Source organism: Halichoerus grypus, chromosome 5 (assembly GCF_964656455.1).
Source record: "Halichoerus grypus chromosome 5, mHalGry1.hap1.1, whole genome shotgun sequence".
Taxonomy (NCBI): Eukaryota; Metazoa; Chordata; class Mammalia; order Carnivora; family Phocidae; genus Halichoerus; species Halichoerus grypus.
Window position 1 is genome coordinate 34013704 of NC_135716.1, and position 23120 is coordinate 34036823.

A 23120-nucleotide genomic window follows, 5' to 3' on the forward strand; every position below is an offset into this window, starting at 1 on the left:
GATATATTTGCTTGATGTTCAATTATACGAGTGCTCACCCCCTTAAGCACAGAAAAGTCTGTTTTTGCAGCCGCCGCACCCCGGCTGCTCATCACGCTGAGCCAGATTTCCCAGGTGGGAAGTGCTGTCACTGAACTCAGCACCCACCCTGGAGCTGTCAGACTTTCTCAGGCCTAAGCCACACTCCTGGCCCGCAGCCGCATGGCCGGGGCGATTGATGGCCCTGTGTCTCTGTCAGCTGACCGGCTGGAAGGCTCCCTGACATAGTTCTAGTTCCCTGGTCAATGGTGATCCATCAGGTGGTCATGTAACTGTAGCCTCTGCCACACATTACTGTGTGATGCTTTCCAGGGACCCGCAGTTCCTTGTGGGTGGTCCTGTGATTTACAAAGAGGGGGGTGAGCATGACAGTGTCTGCGGAACTCCATACCCTCTCTCTCTCTCTCTCTCCCCCTCTCTCTCCTTCTTTCTCATTTTTTCCTGTTTTCCTTTTCCTTCTGTATTTGGCATCAGAACCAAGCATTTATTACCAAAGGCTGCATTGCCCGGCTCCCTTAACTCTGGTACCACCAGCAGGTGGGGATAGCAGAAGCAACAGGAGAGCTCAGGAGGTGAGGGAAGGGTGGAAAAGTCCACTGCGGCTTCTCACGCCCTCTCAAGCTCACATCTGAGCCAACAAGGCAAGTCTGCTCACTTCCTCCCATGCACGCTAACCCATGTCTCTGCCCCACTGGAATGCAGGGGTTGAACGTGCGGACCCTAGAGTCTGGCCACCTGAGACAAACCTTGTTCTATCGCCTCCCAGTAGCGTGACCTCAGTAGGATTGCCAGATTTAGCAAAAACAAACGAATGCAAACCGGAGACTCATTTGAACTTGTCAGATAAACAATGAACACTTTCTAGTGTAAGTACCTCCCACGCAATATTTATACTAACCTATTATTTGTTATTTATCAAATGTAACTGGCTGCTCTGTATTTTATTTGGCAACCTTAGACCTCAGGCAAGTTACTTCACTTCTCTGTGTCCAAATTTCCTCGTCCAGAACTTGAGAATAATGAGCTGCCTACCAGAAAGGGCTGTCAACTTGAGGACTAAATGAGATGATATATATAAAGTGTTAGGAACCTGCCTACTGGTACACACTAAGACATGTTATGTGGATATTCAATATGGTACGGTGGAATGCATGGACTTGGGAATCATATAAGACCAGGTTCAATGTGACCTTGGGCGAGTTAAACTTCTCTGTGCCTCAGTCTCATCATCTACAGAACGGGGATAGAGTTCTTACCTTATGTTGTTGAGAGGAGTAAATAAGACTATACATGGAAATCATTTAGCACATTGTCTGACTCATAGTAAATGCAACCAGTAGTATCCTATGTAATATACAGTCATAAGAACACCATCCTCACTCCCTCCATGAGCCATCTTTTTTCTTTTCATGTAAGCTTTACTCCCGACGTGGGGCTTGAGCTCAAGTTCATGACCCCAAGATCAAGAGTCCCATGCTCCACCAGCTGAGCCAGTGAGCCACCCTTTTGTGTGGCACCTGTGCTATGCATCTTTTCCATCCTATTCCAACAGGCACTGATTTCACTTCCTCTGAATTTCTGCGGTCCTTGCTGATTTTACCACCAACTGAACCCTTGACTATATTCCACCATGCACTGTTTGCTAACTGTCCCGTTCATGGATGCCTTATCTCATCGGTCAGATCCCGGAGGCCTCTTCTTCCAACTGCTGCCTTCAGTGCTGGACACCATTTTCAGTACCTATCTTTTGACTGATTAATTTTTTTAGTGCCATCGTCATGGATGTAAGGACCGAAAGAAAGAGTCCAACCTGCATATCCAATGATCTACTTCCTGAGATGGACAGTGCAGACTCTCTCCTGCATGTAGAACCCTGGAGAAACAAGACAAAGTGTCAGGGCTACCATTATGGTGAGCTTGGTCAAGCAAACCATTACGTTGCTTGTCTTCTCCAAGTCTCTGGCACTGGTAGGCTCCTTCTCTCAAATCCTGCTGGTGAGGCTTAAGACATGAAGATGTCCAGCACACGGGTACCGAGCAGATCAATGATAATGCACTGGAAACAGCCTTAGTACTTAAGAAGGGACAAAAACAGGACGTTTAGGTACATCGGAACAGGGTGACAATAGTAAAACCTCTATCCCAGTGATTCTCAACTTGGACTTAATATTATAATCACCTGGAGAGCTTTCAAAACTACCAACATTCTGATTTAGTTGGTCTGGGTGGGGGAGCCTGGCTGTCTGGAGTTTTGAAAGTTCCCCAGGTGACTTAAATGGGCAGCCGTGGCTGAGAAACTCTGCTTATACTGCTTTAGATGGAAACTGACGGCCTGCCTGACATGTGATTTTTGCTAAGTACGGAAAGCTGAATTGGCAACAGGTTGAGACCTAAATACCTTTTTTTTTTTTTTGCTTCTGGACAGTAGATAAAACAACTCTAAAATGACTTGATGTTCTTCCAAATTACTGTGTAATTAACTATCACTGAAAAAACTTCTCGCAAGGCTTTGCCAATAGCATATTTCTATATCCTGTTCGGCGAGCACACGGAGAGCCAATTTTCCAGTGTGGGGTAAACTCTGGTTTGTGGGTACTGATTACTAAAATCACCGGGTGGCCCCCCGCAAAGGCCTGGCTCACAAAACTACAGACTGTTAGAGCTGGGATGCTGGAGCAGAGCCTTCTGCTCTTGAATGTGCACACAAATCACCTGGGGTCTTGTTAATGCCCACCTGCTGACTCAGTGGGTCTGGGGAGGGGCCTGGGACTGTGCCTTTCCAATAAGCTCCCAGCTGGTCCCAGGACCACATTTTGATAGCAAGGCCTTGGAGTAAATCTGCCTTATGGAGCTTTTAAAAATTTCTTGTGCCTAAGCCCCACCCCAGACCTAGTGAATCAGAATCTTTGAGCATCAGCATTTTTTCAAAGTTCCCCAACTGATTCTTATGCGAAGCCAAGACTGAGAACCACCCATCTGGCAGCTGAGGAAAGTGAGGTCCATAGAAGTGAAGTAGTAAGACAGCTGGCTGAGGGACCAATACTTTGAAACCAGCACCCCACACAAAAACCTTCTTCCTCTTCTTCTTCCATTGAGACAGAAAGTAGATTAGAAGTTGCCGGGCCCAGAGACAGGAAGGAAATGGGGAGTGACTGCTAATGGACACAGGGCTTCTTTTGGGGTGATGAGAATGTTCTAAAATTAGCCAGGGGTGATGGTTGTAGAACTCTATAAATGTACTAAATACCACTGGGTGGTGCACTCTAAATGGGTAAATGTTATGGTATGTGAATTATATCTCAATAAAACTATATAACAAACTTTTTAAACTTCCACTTCTCCTCACTATCATTTTCCTTTATCTGATTAAAGAAATTCTAACAAGAGCAGCTGGAGGTGGAGAGGGGGGCGGGGCAGGGTGTATATAAAGAGGTTGACACCTGCTTGGATGTAGGTTAATTCAGCGCTGTTCCTAGCTGAGCTTCTTCCTCCCTGGGCCCCGTTAACTACCATAATTTTAAGGCATCCTGGGGTCTTCATTCTGAATGGGCTTTCAGTTGCAGGGTGAAATTTGGGGTTGAGTCATCCAAGTTTCAGTCTCTGCCAGGTCACAGGCATCTCAAAAGCAGACCTCTTACACTTAGGGAAAGAAGACTGTTCTATGCAAATGAGGGCTGCCATAAAATAATTTCCTTGAGATGGCTTTTCACTTCAGAAGACAAGGAAATAGGAAGTGAAAATTTTTTTCCATAGAACTCATCACCATCATTTTAACATATTTATGGTTCAAGCATATTTATATTTCAGAAGATTAAGTAGATCCCAGTAATAGGTTTAGGGTGATAAACACTCAGCAATCTGTTCGTAACTGGTAGGCAAAGTGTTTAAAAGGATATATTCACCAATTTAACACTAAAATAAGGGAAAGAGATCCTGAAATTCTACATTCTTAATCCTCTTCATAGCAAAGAGTGGAGAAGTTAGGGAGAAATATCTTCATGGGATCTGATAGAGTCTCCTTTTTCAATTTTACCCAAAAAGGGTTTCAAATGACTCAGGCCAACTATGATTCCAGAACATTCCATGCCCTGAAAGACATTTTATTCTACCAGTTAATTCCTAAAGTTCAACTCTAGACAGTCAGGGAGCTGTTCCTCCAGTCACTGGACTCAGACTAATTGTTAATCCACACACAATTTCAAGGCCATTAACCAACAGAGGATTTCTTTATACACACTCTTCAAAACCTTTCTCTTAGGAATAGGAGGGTGAAAGAAAGCTGTAATTATTCTTTCATTGCTTCAGTGAAAATGGGAAGTCTTAATGATTGATGTGAAGGCAGGTATTCAAAACCATTCATTTACTGGGAAAGGATCAAAATCCCTTTCAGTTCGCAGGATGAATTTCCCATCCACTGAGGGTGGTTAAGGAGTCTGCAAGATATGGGCGCCTGGATGTCTCAGTCAGTTAAGTGTCTGACTCTTGATTTTGGCTTAGGTCATGATCTCAAGGTCCTGAGATTGAGCCATGCTGGGCGTGGAGCCTGCTTAAGATTCTCCCCTCCCCCCCCCCACTCTCTCTCTCCCTCTCTTAAAAAAAAAAAAAAGTCTGCAAGATAAGCCACATTTGTTCTGCGGCATCTTCTAACCTACCTTTAAGGGAAGATAAAAGACTTGGGTCTTTTTTTTTTTTTGCCTTTCTTTCTGGAAGGGTTTTTTGTTTTGTTTTGTTTTGTTTTTTGCCTTTCTTTCTGGAAGAAGCTAGGTCCTTGTTACTCAAAGTGGTGTCTGAGGACCAGCAGCCTTGGCACAACCAGGGAGCTTGTTAAAAAATGCAGAATCTCAGGCCCCTCCCCAGAACTACTACATCAGAACCTGCACTTTAATCAGGTGCCAGGTAATTCATTATCACATTAAAGTTTGAGAAGCACTAGTCCCAGTCAACTGTTGTTGAACTTGGCTGCACATTCTAACTACTTGGGAAACTTTTAAAAGTCCCAGTCTCTAGACCAATTAATCAGAATCAGACCAGGCATCGGTCGCATGAATATTTTTTAAGTTTCCCCAATGATTACAACGTGCAGCCAAAACAGAGACTAATGGTTCCAGGTCAGGTGTTGGCAAACGTTTTCTGTAAAGAATCAGATAGTAAGTATTTTAGGTTTCCTGGGCCATACTATTTTAATCACAATTTATCTGCCATTGTAGCAGGAGAGTATCCAAAGACAATATATGAATGAATGAGTATGGCTGTATTCCAATAAAGCTGACACTGGACGCTGAAACTTGAATTTCACATAATGTCATGTGTCATGAAAAAAATTTTTTTGTATTGTTTCAACAATTTAAACACATAAAAACCATTCTCAGCTTGAAGGTCATACAAAAACAGGTGACAGGGTGAGATTTTGCCCTCCAGCCCTGGTTTGCCCATCCCTTAACTGGGTCACTTCCTTACCAAAGGGAGGAAAAAGCCCTGAAGACTTTCACTTTAATTTAGGCTGATGCAGAAGACTGACGGCCAGCCACCAAATACCAATTAGCATTCTAATGCAGCGAGCCTGATTAGAATGCTCTGTCTACAGAGGACACTGGTGGTGCTCCTGGGATGACCCCAGGTGACTAACGAAAACCTAAATGGGAGTCCTCCCACTCAACTGCCACTGCTCACTTCGATTTTGAGGATTTGGGTTCACACAGCTCAGTGTCAATCCAGGCTCGTTGCCTGCAGGACATTTCGTTCGTTGCTTGGAGGAGTTTTAAAGGAACTAAAGAAAGCTAAATTCCTGTCCTTGAAGGTCTTGAAAGGTAATGGGTGAGAAGACAAAAGATACTGCAGGAAGCCGGACATATAGTATGCTTATTTTTTCTTGCTGGCATTTTCATTCTAAATAGGGAAACGGTTACGTGAGCATCTGGATCATGGTCCTCTACCAGATTAGCAATGCGCTTTCATTGGATATAGTCATGCCTGTTTTCTAAAGAAGTGATTCATAGACTCATACGGCAGTCAGGGGGAATAAGGGTCATTTAATTTTCTCCCTTGATTCAGCCTTGGTGCGGTGGTTTTGTGTGTGTGCACATCTGCTTTCCCGACGATTTAAAGCTGAGGTGTATTGTTTAGCATTTCCATTTCCTTTAAGATTTAGATTTGCCATGCATCCTTCCCACTCCCAGCCAGTTCCCAGTGTGATCCGGTGCCCCAGAGGAGGGGCGCCCCTTCGGTTGCCCTATGGTCACCTGGCCCCAGCTCCCTTCTGTAGGCTGCCTCAACGGGCTCTTTCTAACTTTCCTCTTAACCCTTTCCTGATGACTTCAAGAAGGAAGTCTCAATTAGCTACTAGTGGCCTTTAAGACTTCGCTAACAATTGGTACTTTAAAAAAATTTTTTTAATTATTTTTTTCTTAGTAATCTCTACCCCCAATGTGGGGCTAGAACTCGTGACCCCAGAGATCAACAGTCGCGGGCTCTACTGACTGAGCCAGCCAGACACCCTGCTATTTTTCTTTTTTTTTAAACATAAAACAGTCTTAGGGCTCAGGGCCTACAGTCAGCAATGGTATCCAGCTGGAATTCAATGACATCATTTTATCTTTATTGTACTACTTATCATTACACTTAGCTACAACCGAGCTATCCATTTAGAGCAGTGAAATAGAGTTTTCAAAATGAACTGATGTAATCATGGTACAAATGTATTTAAGTTTATAAAAGTAAACTGATTTAAATAAAAAATTATGAGGGCACCTGGGTGGCTCAGTCATTGAGCGTCTGCCTTCGGTTCAGGTCGTGATCCCAGGGTCCTGGGATCGACCCCCGCGTCGGGCTCCCTGCTCGGCGGGAAGCCTGCTTCTCCCTCTCCCATTCCCCCTGCTTGTGTTCCTGCTGTCACTGTCTCTCTGTCAAATAAATAAATAAAATCTTTAAAATAAATAAATAAATAAATAAATAATTATGTGTCCCGCAAAAAAGGAGTAATTGTGATGAGATAGAGGCATGAGCTCACACTAAGGTGGTAATCATGTTGCAAATATAAACGTATCAAATCAACAATTAAACTTACACAATATTATATGTCAATTATATCTCAATCAAAATAAAAATAAATGTAAACATCATGTAAATAGTCTGTATCTATATGTACAGCAGGTACGTACATTATCACAAATTGTGACATGGTATGAGAATAACTGAAATATGGGGAGCAAGCCTTGGGAAGAACGAACAGGCAGCTAGTGCAGCCCAAGGTCAAAGAGCTGAAAGAACCTAGGGGCTCAGGCAGCCTTTCAAAGGAGGTAATGGGAAGATAAAGAAGGGGGCCATGAGGAGTAGCTGGGCAGGGTGGAGAGGTCAGTACTCATTGTCTTCCTTCCAATCAAATCAGAAGGCCACTGAAACTTAACTCTTTAACTGCTCTGCAAATCTATTAAGCTTTTAGGAGCCTCTTCTAGTAGTTGCTATTTTAAGAGAGAAAAATGTAGCAAAGAAAAATATTTTTTAGTTTCTTTTCAAACCAATAAGAGGAAGGCAATATATGCTCAAGGAATAAAATATGTGTTTAAATGTGGAATTAGAAATAAAACTTGTAAAGTATCTTGATAATCAACACTTAAATACATATCAAGAGATTAGTAGATATTATATTAACTAATAGGTAGCATTTGTCAGTTTACAAACAGCTTTTCAAATACATTCTTGAAATTCACTTTTTTTTTTTAAGATTATATTTATTTGTTTGACAGAGAGGGAGAGCTGGAGAGCACAAGCAGGGGATGCTGCAGAGGAAGAGGGAGAAGCAGACTCCCTGCTGAGCAGGGAGCCCGATGCAGGACTCCTGGATCACGACCTGAGCTGAAGGCAGAGGCTTAACCAACTGAGCCACCCAGGCACCCCTTGAAATTCACTTTTATAATTGTTAGTGGTTTTCTTTTTTTCTCTATATTACATATCAAGCAGTTTGTGACCCACGGAGATCACATTGATTTCCAGATAACACACAGCTGAAGCTTGAGTTCAAGTGTCCTGCTTCCAAACTCCACCCCCTTTTGGCCCTGCATGCAATAAAACATCCACTATTGGAGACAAAAGGTAAAGTTTTAGAAGTGTTTTGAGAAGAAGGGACATGTTTTTATCCATCGGCAAATATTTCTTGAGGGCTTACTGTGTTCCAGTTGCTAGGAGGACTCCACACAAAGGAGTATGACGCAATTTCACGAATACAACTTAAAAAGTGATAAAGACAATGCTTCGGGGGCCACTAGAAACGGCCTTCAGGCTCTGCATCCCACATCCTACAGTGCAGGTGGATGTCGCCTGCGGTAGCCCAGTGCTGGTAGGGAAAAGGACGTTCTCAGTTCTCAGCTGGGAACTGTGAAGGTTTTTAGAAAGCAAGCCAGCAATTCTATTAAAATTTAAAATACATAGATCCTTTCAGCATGAGGGGAGCTTTTAGGGTATTGGTAATCTATTTCTTGATCCGGGCGTTGGTTACACAGGGGCATTCAGTTTGTAAAATTCAGCAAGCTGTACAACGTATATGTTATATTTTAATGTATATTGTTTCTGTATGTATATTTTAATAAGTTGTAAACTATAAAAGTATACCCTCTGATCCAGGAATCCTTTTCCAAGGAAGATATTCCATAGAAACAGGATGTTTATTCAAACATTCATAGTGACAAAATTTGGAAACATCATGAAAGCCCATTAATGTAGTATTTGTGGTACATCTGTGTGTGGAATAGTATTCACCTATTAAAAAGACCAAATTACATTTTTAAAAAAGAATGAATTATATGGACTTGGAAAGATTTCCATATTTGTTGTTGAATGAGATCTAGAGAGGTGGATATAATTTCATTTAAAAATAACATAAAAATTCCCCAGTACAAATATATCAAATGTCTATGTCAGATGTTATGGCACTGAGAAATGAGGGATGAATATACACAAAGCTGTTAACGTTGATTTCTGGGGAAATAAAGAGGGGATAAATTAATTCTTCTACCCATTATGAAGCAAGAATCACAATGGAATTTTTCTGAAAATAGACTTTGTTTTGTTTTTTAAAGATTTTATTTATTTATTTGACAGAGAGAGAGACAGTGAGAGAGGGAACACAAGCAGGGGGAGTGGGAGAGGGAGAAGCAGGCTTCCCGCCGAGCAGGGAGCCCGATGCGGGGCTCGATCCCAGGACCCTGGGATCATGACCTGAGCTGAAGGCCGACGCTTAACAACTGAGCCACCCAGACGCCCCTAGACTTTGTTTTTTTTTAAAAAAAAAACAAAAAACAGTTTGAGATTACAGAAAAATCTTTAGAGTACAGAAAAACTGAGCAGCTAGTACAGATTCCCCATATACCTCAGCCCTGTTAGTAGCATGTTACATTAGTATGGGACGTGTTACAATGAATCCACCAATATTTAAAACATTATTATTAACTCGAGACTATAGTTTCTTCAGACTTCCTTAGCTTTTACCCCAGGCCCTGTTTCTGTTCTGGGATCCCATCCAGGATGCCACAGTACATTTATTTAGTTGTCATGTCTCCTTGGGCTCCTCTGTGACAGTTTCTCAGGCTTTCCTTGTTGTCGAGTTGTGACATTAGTAACATAATGTAGACAGTGTTACAGTACAGGCATACAACACAGTGATTCCTCAGCTCTGTGCTCACCTCCTATGTCTAGCTGCCATCTGTCAGGCTGTCCTTGTTCTAGATGACCTTGATAGTTCTGAAGAGTATTGTCAGGTGCCTTATTGCAGGCACGGAGATGTGAGGCTAAACACGTGTGGTGGGGGGTGGGCATTAACTCGGGACAAATTCTGTTAACTGGATGGGTCTCATCAACCAGGCGGAAAGACAAGGGCAGAAAAGAACCAGCAACCTGGGGGGACACGTGCAGGTCTTCCTTCACAAACGAGAAATCAGACGCGGAGAGATTTTGTACGAGGCGGTGTGGCTTGGCAGTTTGGAGTGTAGATGCAAAGCCAGCCTGCCTAGCCCCATTCCCAGCTCTCCACTTGCCAGCATGTGGTCTTAACTAAGGTTCTTCACCTCTCTGGGCCCAAGTGTCATCATCTCCCCACGCTTTATTTTCTACTTCAGCCTCTCCTTTGTTTCCTTCCTTGCGGATGAAAATAGGCAAATCAATTTGTCTGATTACTTGCTTTTTTTGTGTCTTCCTGGTAGAATGTAAACTGCACAAGGTAACAACCCGGACTCTCCTGTTCACTACCGTGTCCCCAGTACCAACCACAATGCATAATACATACTAGATGCTCAATGAACGTTTGTTGAATGGATGTTTGGATGGATGCATAGGTGATGTAAAGACGGATGGATGGATGGATAGATGCAGGAATGAACAAAGACAAAAATAAAGTTTCTGAATCTGCAGGACTGATGACCTGCAAGGTCTAGTGACCTGACCAGGTCACATCTACCCACTAAAACCTATCCTGGAAAAGTCTCTATACACCTTTGCTATGATCTGCTTCCAAACTCATTTATTTGTAAAATGTCCCATTTTTTTATATTCCTTGCTGATATACTATATCAGCATACAAACCTAAGAATTTTTTAAAATTTTTTAAAAGATTTTATTTATTTATTTATTTATTTATTTGAGAGAGACAGAGATAGGGAGAGAGAGCATGAGCAGGGAGGAAAGGGAGAAGCAGGCTCCTCACTGAACAGGGAGCCCAATGTTGAGGTTCAATCCCAGGACCCTGGGATCATGACCTGAGCTGAAGGCAGCCACCTAACCTACTTAGCCACCCAGGCGCCCCCTAAGAATATTTCTTAAACATGGGATGGAAATCATCTACCATTTGAAGGAGTACTCTGTCTACTCTTCTCTCGGAGATAAAATATAGCAAGGCAGGTCCTATAGCAACAGAAAGTAAATTCTACACAAGAAAGGCACTTTTCTCTGCACTGGAAAGTCACATTTGTGTTTGGGTACGGTATCTAAATAATTAGATTCATTCCTGGTCCTAGAGTTCTTAGGGTTACCCACTGCTATTTGCACCTTATATTTGAGAATATAAGATATTCTGTGATCACACATAATTTTCTCTCCCACATCTTACAATCACATTCCTTGGGGCCAGTGGACGAGGATTAATCCAAACCATGAGGTGATCTTAGAGACACTGCCAGCTCCTAATATTGCCCCTAGCACCAGGCCCTGATGTACCCTTTGTATTTTTTTAGAATTCACATTTGTGAAAGACTAGATGGAAAGTAGGACTACAGGAGGGGGGAGGGTAGACATGTGATCCAAATCGGCCATTTGGAAGCTCACACCAAGACTTGTCATCTCTAAGGACTGACACAACAGTCCAGTGCGGGGACACTATTCAATATGGCGGCACCAAGGTTGAAAGTCCCCTGGAAGGTGAAAGCAGGTTGTGATTTCTTCAGCAGTAACTCCACAACTCCGTGGTTGTTTTTCCTGTGGTGTGACCCGGCCATGTTTTTCCTGCTGCTCAGCTCTCATGGCTATTTTCTGAGCCCCATTCTCCACCCTCCCATTGATTCTGTGAACACAGTATCCTTCTAGTGCATTCCAGTAAACAAGTTATTAAGAGTCTGTTTAGTAGTGTCTGTAATAGACACTGTGATGGGCTCTCCAAAATCCCTTTCAAGTCTGAAGAATTTATTTTCTCAGCTGTTGAGTGGGCAGCCCTCAGCTGTCAGCCCTCTTCAGAATGGCCTCAGCTGAGGAGTCTTATTACCCAAGGTCACACCTGCTTTACTGGACCAGTCTGAATCCAGAGACTGGTCAACATAGGGCAGAAAGACCTGACCCCTCAGCCCCATTCAAGTGGGATTGCCAGCTAAAAAACACAACGCTCAGATAATTTCAGATAAACAATGAAACATTCTTTCAGTATAATTATGTTAAAAGTATTGTATGAAGATACTTATGGTAAAAAGTTATCCATTATTCATCTGGGATTCAAATTTAACTGGCCATCATTTGTTGTTATTTGCTAAATCTGGCAACACTAAACTCAGGGCAACTCCAAAGTTCCATCCCAGCCTCAGAGCATTCCGTAGGCTTGGCTAGGGCAGCGTTTCAGCTAATCTCCTGCCTCTGCACATGCCGGCTTCCATCTCTTCTTTTCTTTTCCTTAGGTGGTGATCCCAACACCACCCTCTGATATAGCGGCTGCAAGCCGAGCCCTGTCTCAGAGTCTGCTCCCTAGGAAACCCAACCTGTGACATGTCTCTTCCTTGCAATAGGGTGACCAACTGTCCTGGTTTGCCTATGACTGGGATGGTGCTCAGATGAGTCAATCATCCTACCTTGCAACCAGGAATTCTAACAGATAGAACTCTTCATGGCTTGGGTGACCAGAAAGTGTCACTGCTGCTTGGCCCTCCGAGGTGCCTAATACACAATATGTGGACCAGGGCTTTTGCTTTATTTTCTGATCCCAGTGCTTCCATGTCCTGCCAGGACCAAATCTTTGTACTGAATCCAAGCCTATTCCACTGTGGCCCCGAGATCCTGCCTTCCCTCACAGGAGATCAGATCCTGTGCTGCCTGGAACTCTAAAGCTGCTACTTCCTGATGTGGGCAATTGTCTGGAGGCTGGACTCTCCCTGTTCTAACTGCAGGATTGGTCTACCCAACCCCCACCCCCCTTTCTTACTTGCCTCCAATTATACTTGGGATTTCTATTGATTACTAGCTCAGATGCCTTCTCCAGGGTCAGTCTCTCTTTCCAGAGATGACTTTTTCTTTTCTTTTCTTTTTTTTTAAAGATTTTATTTTTAAGTAATCTCCACACCCAACATGGGGCTTGACCTCACAACCCCAAGATCAAGAGTTGCATGCTTTACCAACTGAGCCAGCCAGGTGCCCCTGATACATATATAATATTATATATTAATAATATTTTATTTATTTATTTATTTATTTATTTATGAGAAAGAGAGAGAGTGTGCTTGAGCCGGGGTGAGGGGGAGGCAGAGGGAGAGAGAGAATCCTGGGGCAGGAATAGGAAAATGCAGCCCATTTACTTCACGGTGGGATAAATTTAGGCAGGATTCATACTGTAGGGGTGCCCTATGGGATCAGGTTGAGGCTGGGACTTTACCTGAAATCCCATCCTTATCTCTCCTCTTCCCCATCCCTGTTCTGCTACGCCCCACTCCTTTAGCTGTCTCCCTTGGAAATAGTTCCTTAATAAATCACTTGCACCTGAATCCTCTTCTCAAGCTCTAATCCTAGTGAGTCCGACCTAAAACAGCAAGTAAGTAAATAAGTAATGATAAGCTGTGATCAGTCTATGAAGAAATGAGTATGGGGATAGAGGGACCTACTGTAGACTAGGTGGACAGGAAAGGCTACCCAGGGGGGAGACATTTCAGCCAAGAAGGAACCAGATACATGAAAAGCCAGGGGAAGAGGATTTCAAGAAGAGGGAATGATGCAGCGCCTAGGTGGCTCAGTCGTTAAGCGTCAGCTTACAGCTCAGGTCATGATCCCAGGACCCTGCATCGGGCTCCCTGCTCAGTGGGAAGCCTGCTTCTGTGTCTCCCACTCCCCCTGCTTGTTTTCCCTCTCTTGCTGTCTCTCTCTGTCAAATAAAAAATAAAAAAATAAAAATAAATTTAAAAAAATTTTAAAAAGAGGAGGGAGTGAGAAGGACAAGTTCTCAAGGCATGAAAGAGCCTGGCATTTGGCATGTTCTAGGAATTGTCTGAAGGCTAGTGGAGATGGATGACAAGTCGTGATGGGGACAGGGGGACGGGAAGGCAGATGCCAACCCATAGAGGACCTTGTAGGCCATGATAAGGCCTTTGGTGAGATGGAAAACCACTGGAGAGTTTTCAGCTGGGGTGTGATACACCTGATTCACATTTTAAGACGATGGCTAGGGCAACTTTGTGGAGGTTTTGAGAGGCAGAAAAGCAGTTGGGATGCTATGACAATAGTCTAGTACTCACATAACAGGTGGTGTCATCTGGGACTAAGGAAGTAGAGGCGGAGAGAGAAAAGGTGTGTTTTGGACGTAGAATTGACAGGACCAGCTGACGGGTATTAGCAAGAGGGATTAAGAATGACTCAGGTTTCTGATTTTAGCAATTGGGTGAACATGGATGCCTTTCACCAAGATAGGGATCACCGGGAAAGAAGGACTGGGAACAGAGAAGCCCACACATCATCTAATTCTTGTAAAAGCCCTTTACCCAATGTGGAAGCAGGCAGGGAGAAGTGTCTGGCCGCAGTTTACAGCTAATACAGCAGGGGAGAAGTGAAACCCAGGTCTGAATACTGGCCTTGGCAACCCTGGGCTGTCACAGCAGGCCACCAGAATCTTATTTGCATAAGAGGCCCTCTGTTCCCAGAGACAAAGACTGAGGAAGGCTCATGACAGATGCTGAGCTTAGAAGAGAAGGGGGAGATGAAGCCACCCTTACCCCTCGTGAGACCAATCAGGGAGCTCACCTGGGAAGTTTTCTTAACTCCTATCAAAGGTTGGCTGAGAGAGCATCTCACAAAATCACCTACCATGTGGAACAGAAAAGTGATGCCTCTTTGCAGCTTTGGGGGAAGCTATGGGGTGGTGGGGCTTGCAGGCTGGTGTGGCCCAGACTCAGCAGACCCTTCCCCACCCAACAGCCTTAGCTGCCCAGGCCCCTCTCCACCCACGCAGTCCTGACTCCAGCCAGGAGCAGCTATCTGCTATTTCCTGCACGTGGCAAGCTTTTTCATACCTTTGTCAAAGCCTAGCTGTTCTCTGCTGGGGGACAGGGAGCGGGGATCCTTCCCAACCCTTTACCTTGTGGCAACATCTCCTTTGCATTGAGGACTTAGCTCTAAAATTAGCTGCTTTGTGAAGTCTTCTCTACTTCCCCGGCAGCATTAGTCACCTCTGTATTCCCACAATGTTCTGCCGAGGCATGTGTTATGGATTTAACTATCCCCGTCTTGCAGGCGGGGAAAATCTGAGCCTATACAACAACTGAAGGTTGGGGGCGGAGGGGATAGTGTGGGGCTGGAGGTGGGCACAAGAACATTCTATATCACATGAGCCAGATGGGGCAAGAAAGTTTCCAGATGACCCCTCCAGGCCTAACAGGGTGAGAATGGAGGATCCAGGAATGATAGCAATGAAGGCCAACTAAGGGAAGGCTCCTTGGGGAGGCTATAACATGGGTTATTTTATTCTGCTACTAAAACCTTTCCCCAATGAGGGTTACAAATTGAAATTATTCCTTGATGTGTCTTTTCTCCGGAGCTTCTAAAGGGACTGTGGACATGGGCACTTGACTCCATTTGTCTGCCTTACTCAAGAAGGTCCTAAGTGTGGCTTTTCACCAAAGTATCCTGGATTTGTCCTGTTTGCACACAGCACTGTGCAAAGCAAATTAAAGAGAACTAGACCCTGGGCGCCTGGGTGGCTCAGTTGGTTAAGCGACTGCCTTCGGCTCAGGTCATGATCCTGGAGTCCCGGGATCGAGTCCCGCATCCGGCTCCCTGCTCAGCGAGGAGCCTGCTTCTCCCTCTGACCCTCCCCCATCTCATGTACTCTCTCTCATTCTCACTCTCTCAAATAAATAAATAAATCTTTAAAAAAAAAAAAAAAGAGAACTAGACCCTGTTTTATATCTGTCACTGGGTTCCTACGAAAGTTTGCATTAATAGCATCCCCCATTTATGCAGCACCTTACCATTCACAAACCACCAAATTGTTTTAATTTTCACACAACACCAGGGTGTTCTGCTGTAAACCCACATAACAGATGAGGAAACTGAGGCTCCCACAGGTCAGGCACCCTGGGAGGAGGTGCAGAGCCAGGATTAGAACCCGGATGCCTCGTACTCCTTTAAAGAATGACCAACAAATGCTCCCTGAGGAAAAACCTTGCTTCCACTCCTCTAAAAGCCTGAGAAAATTCTAATTGCTTGACCTTTGGAACTCAGGAAGACCTTTCTGACTGTGGTTTGTGTCATGGCCAAAGAAAGCATTATCGCAGGGCCTTGCAATTATAGGGGCAGTGTGCAGCATGCCCTAACCAAACTGAGAAGAGCTCAATCCTAGGTTGATAAATAACCCTGCTTCCATAAAGGAGAGAAGATTCCAGAGAAAATAAGCATACAGCAAATTGCTCCTTGTAGTAGGAATGTTCCAGTGTGTGAGTACAAATAAGAAGCATTTTGTAGAGAAGGAAGAGAATGATGTGATAAAGAACTGAGAAGGAATACCAAGGAGCAAAACTCAGGATGGAACCATGGGCTGAAAGAAAAAGATGGAGAACGTGGGTCAAGAGAAAGGCCATGAAATGTCAAAGGTAGACATTTAACAATCCGAAAGTAAGAATGAAAAAAACTGTGAGCTTCTGTATTGAATTAATGGGTACTGAATCCCATAGGGTGATTGTGCCTTGAGAGACATCGGTGACAAGAGAGGGCAAAGATCCTACCAGTGCTATTTATTGAGTTCTTGCTATGTGGAAGGGGCTGTAAAGATATGATCCCATTAGTGTGCACAATAACCCTTTAAGAGTTTTGCAAATTGTACAGATGAGAAGCTAAGGCACAATTTAGGGACCTTACTCAAGATCAATTAGCTAGTTGGTGGCGAAGGCAGGATGTGAACCCAGGGCTCTTGAGCAGATGCCCTTAAGCTGTATGCTCCGTCACCTCCCGGTAGGTGGCCCGCCTTGACAACACAAGGTTTATATGAGAGTGTTCAGACTAACATTTAAATCCAACGAGCTCCAAAGTCATCTTAGCAAAAGGCAGGGTCTTGGGGGAAGAGTCTCTGGATAGGAAGTGCTAGCAACACAATTTAAACTGGTTTAAGCTCAAAGGGAGATTTTTGGCAGCAGACTGAGGTGACTCCCAGGATGAAGGAAGAATTTGATAGCTAAGCCTTGGGAGCTCAGGAAACAGGGAGTCTCTGAGATTTCAGCTCCTGGAATTAGGGATGTGAAAGGTCTCGCAACTCTCCTGTCACCCTGTTTCTCTCCTTAAGTTGACTTCATTTTCTCCTGTTGCTGGAGGGTTCCTTCAAGGGTGGTGACATGGCCTCTGGTAGCTCTGTGCACCTCACCTGACAAGAAACCCCACAAGCAGAGAGAGAGAGAGGGAAAAAAAAAGCCCTCTTCTTCCCCAACTTCTTTCCCTTTTCCCCAAGGTCAAAAAAGATCCCAGGGAAGAACTGTAATTGGTCCGGCTTGGGTCATGTGCTCAACCATGGGCCAATCACTGTGGCCCTGGGGGCAGGGTTCTGTGATTGTCAGCCCCCCCTCACTAGGGTTACATGGGGCTGTGACAGAGCTTTTCCCAGAAGAAGGGAGCTGCTGTTCTGGAGAGTCAAAACAACAAATACCCATGAGAAATCGGACTACTGGGGAGAAGATTACAAACATCAGAAGAGATGCAAAAACAGCCAAGAAAGAAGAGTTGACAGCAAGGATAAAATGTTCAATAAACTTCGGAAACAGTATTTAATGAAAACAGGATTTAGGCATGATGAGAGGAAATTTATCTAACAAAGTAGAGGGTCTAAAAAGCAATTTAAGAGATGAATTAGGATGTCAGCTCTGAAACCTTTAAATAGTGCTATTATTAAGACAGATGCATTCTGGGAGAATTAACTAATGCAGGGTCATGCTCCTAGTTCGTGCCCACTAACTACTAATTCATTTTGATGACAGGTTTTATTAGAAGTTATTGCTTGCAGCACTTACATATTTATAACATATTTTTAGCAGAATAATCTGCATATGTAAAGTTCTGCATAAATGCAACCAATAATAATTTATTATTGAGTCATTGAGCTTATGTTGACTCTTTCATGCATGCATTTATTCATTCACCTGTTAGTTACTAATCGAGTGGATACTGTATTTCAGGTACTCTGTTGGGCACACCTGTTTTTCTGCCTTCAAGGCGCTTCGAGTACAGGGGAGGAGACAGCTAAAATAAACTGCCTGGATGGGTAGATAGTAGACACTGTGGTGCACCGCCAGGTCTTCCCTTCAAGACTGAGACACTTTGGGGCGCCTGGCTGGCTCATTTGGTACTGCATGTGACTCTTGATCTAGGGGTTGTGAGTTCGAGCCCCATGTTGGGTGTAGAGGTTACTTAAGTAAATAAATAAAACTGAGACTCTTTTGCTGCCACTAATGGGGAGTGTGCTAATGTTAAAGGCTCACAGATGAGTCCATCCTCAGGAATTGCCCTTGGCTGATGGGAGGTGCCTCCACCAAGGTTATGACCTCTAGAGCTGGGGCAGTCCCCATCCTAGGACTGGTCAGTGACTGGTCACTGAGAGGGTACGATGGCCAGCCTCCTTCCTTCCTCTGAAGAGTCATCCTAGCCCCAGAGCTCCCTGTGGGACCCCCTGAGGCCTCTGTTACAACCGTGTCACAGCCCAGCTCCTTCCTTTGCCCAAACTGGCTCCTCTTACTCCCCTACTTGTTCCTGAGAATACTCTCCCCACAACAGTCTGCACGCAAATCTCCACTTCTGAGTCTTTTGCAGAAAACCTCACCTAAGACAAGGTACAACTCAGAAAATTCTCATCAGATAAAGCTGTCATGTTCACAAATTACCAGAGCCTGCTTTCCAGACAGAAAATACTAGTCACCTTGGAGCAAGTCTTTGCTGGAAGAATCACCTGGATAGTCCCTCTATTTTTTTTTTTAAATATAGGAAAGAAGGTACCCTTTGCTCTAAAGGAAGAAAGTAATAGAACATTCTTTGCAGCATGAGAAAGCCTGGCCCTCTCCATTGTTCCAGCATACACAGCGGGTCTGCTGAGGAGAAAAAAGGGTATTTTGCATAGCAGACCAGGAGCTTCCCAGGAAGGGAGGAATAGAGACTTGGACCCTCTCCCTTGTGAGGTTCAATGTTATCATAACCCCTCTGATAAATGGGATGGTCCCTACTCAGGTCCCCTGGTGAGAGAGGAGGAAAAGGTCCCAAAGAGGAACTTAACCAGAGCAAAGGGGGAGTCCCTGGAAAGCCCCTCCTGTCCTGGCCGACTGGTATGCGGGGTGGGCTTTGAGAGAAAGGATGAGCACAAAATTGTAAGTTAAAGAGTCAAAGAGAAACATTTCTTTTTTTTTAGGTTTTTTTTTTTTTAAAGATTTTATTTTATTTTTTTATTTATTTGACAGAGAGAGAGATAGCGAGAGAGGGAACACAAGCAGGGGGAGTGGGAGAGGGAGAAGCAGGCTTCCTGCCGAGCAGGGAGCCCGATGCGGGGCTCGATCCCAGGACCCTGGGATCATGACCTGAGCTGAAGGCAGACACTTAACGACTGAGCCAGCCAGGCGCCCCAAAGAGAAACATTTCTAACTCAGGACAACTCTGAAGGGATCTTCCCTCAGAGGACAGTGAGGAATATGAAATGCAAGGCTGTTCATCTCTGTGGTAGACAAATTTATACTATTTTACAAAACCAACTTTCAGTATCAACCCTATAGAATAGTAACAGAATCAACCACGAAGTAAAATAGGGGCCCACTAGGGGACTGATGACATTTCCTAGTTCTCATTTTCGAATTCAGGCAACCGGAGTCCCACTAATTGGGGAAGGGAGGCTGTGAGCAATTTATTTAACACTCAGAAGAAATGCAATTGCACTGGTACTTTAATCTGGGAGAAGGTGCTGTAAGGTGGCAAATAATTCCAAAACAATGTGAGGAGTATCATAGGAAGAAGAATGCCTGCTGCCAGGGAGAAAGCCTTCCTAGAGGAAAAGAACCAAGCCAAGTCTTGTAGGCTGAGCAGGAGTCAGAAGATGAATGATGAGGGGTGGTCATTGGTCGGAAGAGCATCCAAGACTTCCCAGGACAAAAGCACAGAGGCAGGAAGGCATTCTGTCCCCTGTACCTAATCTGTGTGGGTTTGGAGCCCAGGAGGCTCTGAAGGACTAACTGGAGACAGGGTGAGACAACAGAAGGCCCAGAAGCCAGGACAAGACATTGAAACTTGCCCAGGTTACCAAATCTTGTCTAGAAAAGCTGTAATTCCTGACTTTTATCAGACAGACCCAGATTTTTTAAGATGGCAATTATTAAAAAAAAAAAAAAAGATTTTTATTTATTTGCGAGAGAGACAATGAGAGACAGAGAGCATGAGAGGGAGGAAGGTCAGAGGGAGAAGCAGACTCCCTGCTGAGCAGGGAGCCCGATGTGGGACTCGATCCCGGGACTCCAGGATCATGACCTGAGCCGAAGGCAGTCGCTTAACCAACTGAGCCACCCAGGCGCCCTAGATGCTGTTTTTTAGAAAAAAACTGATCACTGGGACCTTTGCCACTCTCGAGAGTTCCATAAACAGAGTGAGCTTGGTTTAAACAGACAGTGAAAAAGAACAAGAGTTAAGACCTACCTTTTAATTTCTGTCCTCTTACTGAGCCCTCCAAACAGTCCTATTCGTCTCTTTCTGGAGATAATACCTGCCCCAGCAGGCTCAAGATGCAAGAGGAGCCAATGTTTCAGATCAAATTCAAATGCAGGGAAAAGCCCAGGGTCCCATCTCGAAGGCAGTCAGGCAGAAGACTTAGTTAAGGAAAAGTCAGCCCTTTTGTTCTATTCAGGCCTTCAACAGATTAGATGAGGTCCCATCCACAGTAGAGAGAGCAATTTGCTTTACTCAGTCTATGGATTCAAATGTTAATCTCATCCAGAAACATCCTCACAGAAGCATCCAGAATAATGTTTGACCAAATGTCCGGACACCCTGTGATCCAGTCGAATTGACATATAAAATTAACCATCACATACTTTTGAGTATAAAATGAAACAACTCATTTGAAACTACCTTAGACAGTTCAAGGGCTGTACAAATATAGTGTAGTAAGTGGAGAAAAAATTCATTGCTTATAAGGTACTGTTGAATATTTTCCTATAGATCCATTGCCTCTCCTGCCCTGTGCCTGGAAGGCTGGTCTCTGCCCAGCCCAGTACGGGGACTCCCTGAGCCTCTGGTTTCTGTTGGGAGGTAGAGCAGAAGATTGAGACTCAGAAGAGACAAAGGCTGGGCAGGGCATTGACTCTCCCAGGGGAGGCTTAGGTCCTGCTGGTGTCCCCTCTTCCTTGACTGCAGCTGCCTCCCCTGCCCCAACAGGCTTAGAGCTAACAGCTTCCCTCTGCTTGAGTTTCTGGGTGCTTCTCCACCCCTCGTTGCGCTCTTACCCTGTCATAGAGCAGGTATCCAGTAACTGTCTTGAGAATATTAATATTAAATTCATCCCTAAGCTCTCAGAGGAAATTCTTTTTTTTTTTAAGATTTTATTTATTTGACAGAGAGATAGCGAGAGAGAGAGAGAGAGAGAGAGAGCACAAGCAGGGGGAGTGGGAGAGGGAGAAGTAGGCTTCCCGCCCCCCAGCAGAGAGCCCGATGCGGTGCTCGATCTGATCCCAGGACCCTGGGATCATGACCCGAGCCGAAGGCAGACGCTTAAGGACTGAGCCACCCAGGCGCCCCTCAGAGAAAATTCTTATCTATTCTATCACTAATCTCAAATCAATTCTTGCCATTTTTTTTCTTTTAATAATGACCACTTAAATATGAACATGTTTGACCCTCAAGAAACTGTCATATGGCGAGGGGAAGAGTGAGCCACTATTGAAAGGAGTGCCTGATGCTTCGGCATGGATGGCATGCTGTTCCAGCCGGTATTCATACATATCAAAGCTCCTGATAACAGTAGTCATTTGAATATAGTAACTTCTTCAAATACTGGGTCACTTCCTTGGAGTAGGAAGGGCCTGAGCACTACGGGAGTGGTGACACTCTCGGGCTGCTCCAGCCACAGCACGGGTTTCATGCGCCCTTGCAGGGTCTCAGCTCCTGGAGGGCCGCCTGCTCCGGGGTCTCAGGGCCACCTCGCGCGTGCGCTGCGGGCCCTGGGCGTGCGCAGCCTGGTGCGCGTGGTGGCCGTGGCTGTGTGACAAGCCTGCGCTACCGAGGCCCCCACTGGCCAGGAGAACAGAGCCCGCGATAGGGCCTTTAATAACAGCAACTGTTGCACCAGGAACTGCGGCTTTGTGCCCAAGGCTGCCGCCTTCCTGTCCTACTGCTTGCCATCTCCACTGCTGGTACCCGAGTCCATGCCACCATCTCTGTCCCAGGTGGCTGCAGTGGCCTCCTAACTGGCCTTGATTGCTCCCGAGCGCCGGGTATTTATCTGTGGTCTCCGAGATCCCCTTCTAAGCTCTGCTCTGTAATAGGGATTTGGGATGATGCAAACTTCATCTCCCCACCCCTCGTAGCTAGCCGGCCTCCTGCTGGGTTAGGCAATGTGAAGCATTCGAAGGAGAAAGAAGAGCGGAGAGAAGGGAGAAGGAAGAAGGGAGAAGGAACTTCGTTCCTGTTTTTCACTTCCCGTTTCTCAGTTGTTGCTCCAGCGGCAGCATGTAACTGGCCCCAGCTTCCAGGGACTTGGTACCCCAGGGGCCGGGCCTGCCCACTCCCTCACCTGCTGAGCAGCGCCCCTGAGAGGTCTGAGAATCTGCAGAGCCACAGTCCTTTGGTGAGAGCCCCAGCCAGACAGCAGCCCCTCCTCAGAGGTCTGAGCAGGGTAGGGCTTCCCTCCGAGATCCCAGCACCAGCTCTAGGAAGCCCCTCCTCCAGGCTCCTAGGTCCGGGTCACACAACCTGTTCTCCAGCCTTAGGAGGTAGGAGCTGCTTCATGCCGTTACCAATCCCTGGCTTATTACCCTCTTCCTTTTTTCTTGTACTCTTCCTTTTACTTTCAGCCTTCTAAGGCCTGTGAAAGCAATTCTTTATAGTAAAGCCCCTCTGTTTGAAATACCTACTGTGATTTGTTTCTGATTGGCGCTTGGCTGATACACCTTTTAAGCCGTTTCCCCCTTGGCAGCCAGTTATCCTTTGAAAAGGCGCCTCAGATTGCATCCCTCCCGGCTGTGCTAGTCAAGGTGCTTGGCTTCCAACAGCGCAAGCAGCGCTGGCTGACTTCCAGAGAAAGACTGGAGACCAAAGTACAGAGGAAGGCATGCACGGTGAAGCTCCTGGAATGGTTTGCTGAGGATGCAGTCCCTGCTTGCCTTCCACAGGACGCTTAGGGCAGCCAGGAG

The 23120-nt window shown here is 45.1% G+C and overlaps 1 long non-coding RNA gene across 1 annotated transcript in view; it reads right to left on the minus strand.

The window, feature by feature from the left end:
• LOC118553154 (uncharacterized) overlaps positions 1 to 23120 on the minus strand; it is a 43075-nt gene that overhangs the window by 4554 nt on the left and 15401 nt on the right. The window contains exon 3 of the long non-coding RNA XR_013447753.1: positions 1850 to 1912. This is a non-coding gene — a long non-coding RNA (uncharacterized LOC118553154). The remainder of the gene's footprint in view (positions 1 to 1849; positions 1913 to 23120) is intronic.